Genomic DNA, 8317 nt, shown 5'->3' with positions numbered 1-8317 from the left:
CGCTCGAAAAAGTTCCAAATAACTGGTGTTATTTCACCAGTGATTTCAGGACTGCACAGGTTGCAGTCTATATTAAAATTTGCTGAATATACTCAGCTAGGTGGGAAAGTAAGCTGTTTGAAGGGAGTTGTGTACAGGTTAAATAAGCAGTTCGGAAGATGGCTTTTATAAGTGGCACGGTGACACAGTGGGTAGCACTGCTGCTTCATAGGGCCAGGGACAAGGGTTCAACTCAGGCCTTGGGTGACTGGCTAAGTGAAGTTTGCACTTTCTCCCGTCTGCATGGGTTTCCTCCAGTCAAGTTTCCTCCCACAGTCCAAAGTTGTGCAGGTTAGGTGGGGAGTATAGATAGGGTGCTCTTTCAGAGGGTCGGTGCAGATTTGATGGGCCAAGAATTCACGCGGCACAGTGGCTAGCACTGCTGCCTCCCAGCTGCAGGGACCCGGATTTAACCTTAGCCTTGGGTGACTGTGTGGAGTTTGCACTTTCTCCGTGTCTGCATGGGTTTCCTTCGGGTGCTCTGATTTTCTCCCACAGTCCAAAGATGTGCAAATTAGGTGGATTGGCCATACTAAATTGCCCCTTGATGTCCAAAAAGGTTAGGTAGGGTTACTGGGTTATGGGGATAGGGTGGCGGCGTGGGCTTAAATAGGGTGCTCTTTCCAAGGGCTGGTGCAGTCTCGAAGGGCTAAATGCCTCCTTCTGCACTGTAAATTCTATGATTGTTCTATGACATGGCCTCCTTCTGCACTGTAGCAATTCTATATAGTCTGTGGAAGCACAAAGTTTTCCAGTTTGGTAGGAGGACTAGGCAAGTAGATTTTTTTTAAAAAGAGGAGAGACTAGTAAATACTGGAGTGGAGAAGGATTTGGGTGTCGTTGCAAATGAATCTCAAAGCTAAAATACAGGTACAGCAAGCAATTAGGAAGGCAAATTATATGTTAGCCTTTACTGCAAGTGGATGTCGAAAGGATACCTGGAATATTGTGTGCAGTTTTGGTTCCTTACCTGAGGAAGGATGTTCTTGCTCTCGAGGGAGTGCAGCAAAGGTTGACTAGACTGATTCCTGGAATGGCAGGACTGACATATGAGGAGAGATTGAATCAGTTAGGATTGTATTCGCTGGTGTTCAGAAGAATCGGAGGGCTTGGCCGAGGGGGCGGGGGGGGGGGGGGGGGGGGGGGGGGGGCTCATAGAAACCTATAAAATTCAACAGGAACTTCTGGTGGCAGCCATGGAGTAGGAGGTCGCACATTTGGTAGCTCCCACTTGTGACGGAGCTTTTGGACCTTTTCTCCCGATTTTATCAGAATTTTATTGGAATAATCGGTAGAGAGTGAGACAGTGGGGAGAAATTCCCCACCAGTATATAGAGCACTGGACTAGAAGTGGCCTTACAAGGAGACATAGTCAAGTAAAGAAGACACGTGCAGAACCAGCAGAACAGGAAAGCATGGCGGAGGTGCAGGACCCTGGTGCGGTGGCACAGTGGTCGACGGTACAGCTGGTAAAGTTCTTTGAGGAGAGCTTTGGCAAGCTAAAGAAGGAATACGCTAGACCCGATTAAGGCACCAATTGACCGGGTTGAACATGGGCTATAAGCCCATGGACGTGCAATCCAGAAGGTGGAGGGAAAGGTGTCCGAGCACGAGGACTATCTAGCCGCGTTGGAGGCCGAGGTGGGGCTGATGAAGGACCACCAGAAAAGACTGCAGGAGAAGATGGAGGATTTGGAGAACAGGTCCAGGAGACAGAACCTGAGGATCGTAGGCCTTCCGGAAGGCAGTGAGGGATCAGACCTGAGGGCATATGTGGCAAGTATGCTGGAAAAGTTGATGGGAGAGGGGACATATACTCGACCCTTGGAGGTGGATAGAGTGCATAGAGCGCTTGCGACGAAGCCGCAAGTGAACAAACCGCCGAGGGCAATGGTGGTGCGGGTGCACCGGTTCCTGGACAAGGAACAGATTTTGCGGTGGGCCAAGCAGGTACGGAGCTGTAAGTGGGAGAACTGTGAGTAGCGCATCTACCAGGACCTGTACGCGGAACTGGCCAAAAGGCGAGCCGGATTTAATAGGGCAAAATCAGCCCTCTTCAAGAAGGGGGTGAAGTTCGGGATGTTATATCCAGCACGTCTGTGGGTCACTTTTGAGGGCCAGGAACTTTACTTTGAATCGCTGGACAAAGCAATCAACTTTATCAAGGACAAAAGGCTGGCAGGGGTCTAAGGACACTGAACCTTGGGGGAGGGCATTGCGGGGTCGATTTGGTTTAAAGTTATTTATGTGAGGTTCTGGATAGGTAGTGCTCTCTGCCACATGGGATTATTCTTGTTTTTTGCCCCTTCCTTTTCCTTTGGTTTTCGTTTTGTTAAGATGTTTGAGCAGTTGCTCGGAAATGTAATTTCACTCTGTTCTGGTGGGTGATGGGTGGAGGGACTGTTTGTTTACTGGGCACTGTGGTGCTCTGAACATCTATATCTGAGCGGGGGTGAGGAGGGAGAACAATAGGGAGATAGGGTGTCTGGTGCCATGGGCGGGAGCTACCAGGCTAGCTAGGTGAGCTAGTTCACAGAAGCGCAGTGGGGGGAGAGCAGGTGATAAGCCTGTTATGGGGGGCTGGGATTTTGGTGCTGCAAATAGGGGGGGGGGGAGTGGTGGGGGGGAGCTGCTCTGCTGACAGGGGAGGAACTGTTGCTAGGGGACAAAGGGGAGGTAGAGGACGACGGATGCCCGAGAGCGGGCCTGAGGAGGTGAGGGACGCGAGCTAGAGGCTGGCCTAAGAAGGGTGATGGCTGATCGGCAGGCAGGGGTGGGGTGGGGGGGGGGGAAAGCCCCCTGACTAGGCTGATCATTTGGAATGTCAGAGGGCTAAATGGGCCGGTTAAGAGGGCTCATGTGTTCGTGCATCTGAGGGGACTGAAGGCGGGTGTGGCAATGTTACAAGAGACACACCTGGAGGTTATAGAACAGACCAGACTGAGGAAGGGGTGGGTCGGCCAAGTATTTCATTCAGGGCTGGACTTTAAGACCAGGGGGGTCGTGATCCTGATCAACAAACGGGTGACATTTGAGGCAGGGAGAATTGTGTCGGATGCGGGGGGCAGGTACATCATGGTGAGTGGGAAGCTTGAGGGGTTGCAGGTGGTATTTGTGAATATACATGCACCAAATTAGGAGAATGTGGAATTTATGAGGCGGGTGTCAGGTAAGATCCCGGACTGAGAATCATATAAGCTGAGATTTAATAGTCATTGACCCAGGGTCGGATCAATCAAAATCTAGGACAGGGATGGTGCCAGCTGTAGCGAACGAACTGAAGGGGTTCATGGAGCAGGGGGGGCGGGGTAGATCCATGGAGGTTTGGATGGCCAAAAGTGAAGGTGTTTTCTTTTTTCTCCCATGTGCACAAAGTATATTCTCGGACCGACTTTTTTATCTTGAGCAGGGCGTTACAGGCGGGGGTGATTTATGCCGAGTATTCGGCGATCACTGTGTCGGACCTTGCCCCACATTGGGTGAATTTACGGGTAAATAAGGAGAGAGGGCAGTGTCCGTTATGGAGGTTGGATGTGGGACTATTAGCAGATGAGGGGGGTGTGCGGGCGGGTGAGCAAGTCCATCCAGAACTATTTGGAAATAAATGACACAGGGGAAGTCTCGGCAGCAACAGTGTGGGAAGCTCTGAAGGCAGTGGTTAGTGGGGAGTTAATCTCAATACAGGCCCACAGAGAAACGATGGAACGAGCAGAGATGGATAGGCTGGTTGGGGAGATACTCCAGGTGGATAGGAGATATTCAGAGGCCCAGGAGGCGGGATTACTGAAGGAGCGGCTGAGGCTACAGATGAAGTTTGGGCTGTTATCTACAGGGAAGGCAGTGGAGCAATTGAGGAAGGTGAGGGGGCGGTATATGAGTATGGGGAGAAGGCCAGTAGGATGCTCGCACATCAGCTGAGGAAAAGGGAGTAGCCATGGAGATAGGGAGAGTAAAGGACAGAAGTGGGAACGCGGTCTTTGACCCAGTAGGGGTGAATGGGGTGTTTAAAGAGTTTTATAGCAAGCTATATGAGTCGGAATCCCCGGCTGGGTTGGATGGGATGAGGCAGTCCCTGTGTCAGTTGAAGTTCCCGAAGGTGGAGGAAGAACTAGTAGAAGGGTTGGGGGCCTCAATTGAAATTGAGGAAATAATGGAGAGGCTGGAGACCATGCAGTCAGGTAAGGCCCCAGGACCGGACGGCTACCCAATGGAATTTTACAAGAAGTTCTCGGAGATGTTGAACCCGCTGCTGGTGAGGGCATTTAATGAGGCAAGGGGGCGGGGTATTCTTCCCCCAACAATGTTGCAGGCCTCAATCTCATTGATTGTGAAGCGGGAGAAGGACCCTCAGCTATGCGGGTCATACAAGCCAATGTCTCTATTGAATGTGGACGCCAAACTGCTGGCTAAGAGTTTGGCCACAAGGATAGAGGACTGTATTCCGGAGGTGATAGGGGAATACCTGATGGGGTTTGTGAAGGGCAGGCAACTTACGGCCAATGTTAGCAGGCTCCTAAACGTTACAATGCTGCCCTCAGAGCGGGGTGTGTGTGTGGGGGGGGTGGGGGGTGGTGGTAGAAGAGAGAGAGATATGGAGGTGGTGGTTGCGATGGACGCAGAGAAGGCCTTTGGCCGGGTGGAGTGGAATTATTTGAGGGAGGTGTTAGGAATATTCGGGTTTGGACAGGGCTTCATTGATTGGGTGCGGTTGCTATATCAGGCACCAGTAGCAAGCGTGCGAACGAATCGGCTGATGTTGGGCTATTTTAAGCTGCACCGAGGGACAAGGCAAGCGTGTCCCCTCCCCCTGCTGTTGTTTGCTCTGGCCATAGAGCCATTGGCGATGGCGATAAGAGCTGCCAGGAACTGAAACGGGCTGGTCCGGGGGAGGGGGGGGGGACACACACCGGGTGAGCGGGAGAGCTAGAAAATCATGTCCACATGTTTTGGGCATGCCCGAAGCTTAGAGGATTTTGGCACGGTTTCGCTGACGTCATGTCCACGGTACTTAAAACAAGGGTGGCGGCGAGTCCAGTGGGCGAGAGAGGCTGACGTTTTGGCCTTTGCCTCCCTGGTAGCCTGGAGACGGATACTGTTAATGTGGACGGACTCGAAGCCCCCAAAATCAGAGACCTTGGTTCGCGACATGGCTGAGTTTCTCAGACTTGAGAAAATAAAGTTCGCCCTAAACATAGAATCATAGAATTTACAGTGCAGCAGGAGGCCATACGGCCCATCGAGTCTGCACCGGCTCTTGGAAAGAGCACCCTACCCAAGGTCCACACCCCCACCCTATCCCCATAACCCAGTAACCCCACCCAACACTAAGGACAATTTTGGACACTATGGGCAATTTAGCATGGGCAATCCACCTAACCTGCACATCTTTGGACTGTGGGAGGAAACTGGAGCATCCGCAGGAAACCCACGCACACACGGGGAGAACATGCAGACTCCGCACAGACAGTGACCCAAGCCAGGAATTGAACCTGGGACCTTGGAGCTGTGAAGCAATTGAGGGTCAATGTAAGGGTTCATCCGGAGGTGGCAGCCGTTTGTCGACTTTTTCGGGGAAAATTAAATGTCAGCAGAGGCAGAAATCTAGGGGGGAGAGGGGGGAGGGGGGAGGGGATGAGGTTAGGCTATTGTTTCTTTGTTGGGGGCGTGCGGAACGTGTCAGGGATGGAAATGTCTTATATACTATGTTCGTGTTGTTATTATAAAAACTATAAATACCTTAATAAAATGTTTGTTTTTTTAAATTCTAACATGACTAGACAATGTAGATGCAGGAAGGATGTTCCCCATGGATGTGTCCAGAACCAAGAGTCACAGTCTCAGGATACGGGGTAAACCATTTAGGACAGAGAAGAGAAATATATTCACCCAGAGAGTGGTGAGCCTGTGGAATTTGTTGCTACAGGAAGTAGCTGAAGCCAAAACATTGTTTCCCGACGGCGATTTTGTAATTGGCGATCGGGCGGAGAATCCCTTTTTACGATGGAATCAGGGCGGCGGCTGTTTTTGCACGCTTCGCCCCCTCCAAAATGACGACATAGTGGCGAGCCTCAAGCCATTGGGAAGGCCTCAGGACGTCACCTGAAGGCCTTCCCCCGATGGGCCGAGATCACGACTCGGGGGATGTGTGGTCCCAGCCGTGCAGGAACCCGGCATGTCAGGCGGCGCCAGTCAGGCAGGAGCCCTGCAGCCGGCCGGAGGGGGCTTCAGCTAGGGCTGGGGGGGGGGGGGGGGGGGGGGGGGGGGGGCGAGGGGATGTCCAGTGGGGCATTATCTGGCAGGTCGGGTGTGCACAGCTGGCGCCATGTTGTAGGGCACGACCGCTGCAGGTCACCGTGCGCATCCGCAGCCACGGTCCCCGGCAATTATCCGGCCGTTTATTTCATGGAGGCTCAACTTTTAATGTGGCGCAACTGCTAGCCCCTCACCAGTTGGAGGATCGGTCATGGGGCGGCGCCATGCTTTCCCACGTAAAACGCCACGGATCCTCCGGACATAGCCTCAAAATCAGAGAATCTGGCCCTGTATGTTTATATGTTTTCAAGAAGCTGTTATAGATATAGAACTGAAAGTGTAGAGGATCAAAGGGCATGGGCCGGGGGGGGGGGGGGGGGGGAAAGAGGGGGTAGCGGGATTAGACTATTGGGTTGATCAGCCATAATCATAATGAATGGTGGAGCAGGCTCAGAGGACCGAATGGCCATCTCCTGCTCCTATTTTCTATGTTTCTACAATTAGATAGGACTAAGGTGAGACTATACCAGGAGTACTGTATACTTTGGTTTCCTGACTGAAGGAAGGATATGCTTGGCTTGGCTTAGAATGGGTACAATGAACGTCCACTGATTAATTCAATAACAATTTACATAAATATAGCCCCTTTAACGTAAAATATCCCAAGGCAGTTCACAGGAGCAATAGAAAACAAAGCATCACACCAAACCACATAAAAAGGAGATATATTAGGTCAGGGAACTAAAAGCTTTCTCAAAGAGGTAGCTTTTAAGGAATGTCTTAAAAGAGGAAAGCGAAATGGAGAGGTGTAGGGAGAACATTCCATGGTCTAGGTAACAAAAAGAGCAGCCACCAACAGTGGAGCAGTTAAAATTGGGGATGCACAAGAGGTCAGAGTTGGAGGAGCTTCCCGAGATGAGCCAGTTTTCCGATGAGGAGAGATAGAGTAGAATAGTCTATAATCTATGAAGTTTAAAAATGTATAACATACAAGAGGCTTGACATGATAGAGGCTGTTTGCCCTGAAGTGTCTAGAACAAGGAATCATAGTCTCAGGACAAGGGACCAATTGTTTAGGACTGAGATGAGGAGGAACCTTCTCATTCAAAAGGTTGTGAACTATCGGAATTCTCTCCCCCAGAGCCTTGTGGATGTCAGTCATAGCATATATTCATGGGGAGAGCAATTAATTTGTTTTTGAACGCCAAGGGAATCAAGGAGTACAGGGGTAAATTTAGGTGGATATGTCATGTTCTTACTGAATGGCAGAGGAGAAAGCGCAAGGGGCTATAAGGCCTACTCCTTTTTCTTATGTACTTAAAATAAGCACGTAACTACCTCCTACTCCATCATCACTGACAAAGGCAAGAGACACATTAACTTATTTATATTTGAACTCAAGACCATTCTTTGGTGCCTTCATCCTACATTTTCTGCAGATCCATAATGGTTTCTCCAAAGTGATATGGCTGAAGGAGGCAGAGGCTGTTGAGCAGACACATCATTCCTGTTACAAACATTGTGCCTTCTGTAAAAATCCTTCCCGTCTGTTATAACCTGTAGGAGGACCATAGGGACACAATCATTGATCTCCCTGTGGGATTCATGGAATAAAAGCCCTATAGGTAAGGGGTGGCAGCCAACGACCTTGGGCTCGTTAAGGCAGAGATAAAAGCAAGCCCAACTCAGGGCCTGATCACATCTATACTTCCAGCAAGGTCTGCACTGGGAGCGAGATGTTGTACTAAGCCTGTAATTGTAAATATGTAAATAAATTCAGCTTTATTCACAATAGCTTCCTTATGAATTATTATTTTGACTATTTCCTTTGTTCCCATTTCTTTATATTTTATTGTTTTGGTCCGTAGATCAATAATTGGGATGTGGCTTCAAATAGAGAGAAGGAAGTAGAAGACTCAAAGTTTAGAACATAACTGATAACATCTTTTTATGCCTGTGCTTTTTATGCCTGTGGTGCATGTTCAACTGAAATCAGTTGGTTTTCCTTAGTATTTACACTTGCGAT

This window comes from Scyliorhinus torazame, chromosome 11 (assembly GCF_047496885.1).
Source record: "Scyliorhinus torazame isolate Kashiwa2021f chromosome 11, sScyTor2.1, whole genome shotgun sequence".
Taxonomy (NCBI): Eukaryota; Metazoa; Chordata; class Chondrichthyes; order Carcharhiniformes; family Scyliorhinidae; genus Scyliorhinus; species Scyliorhinus torazame.
This window is presented reverse-complemented; position numbering follows the sequence as displayed.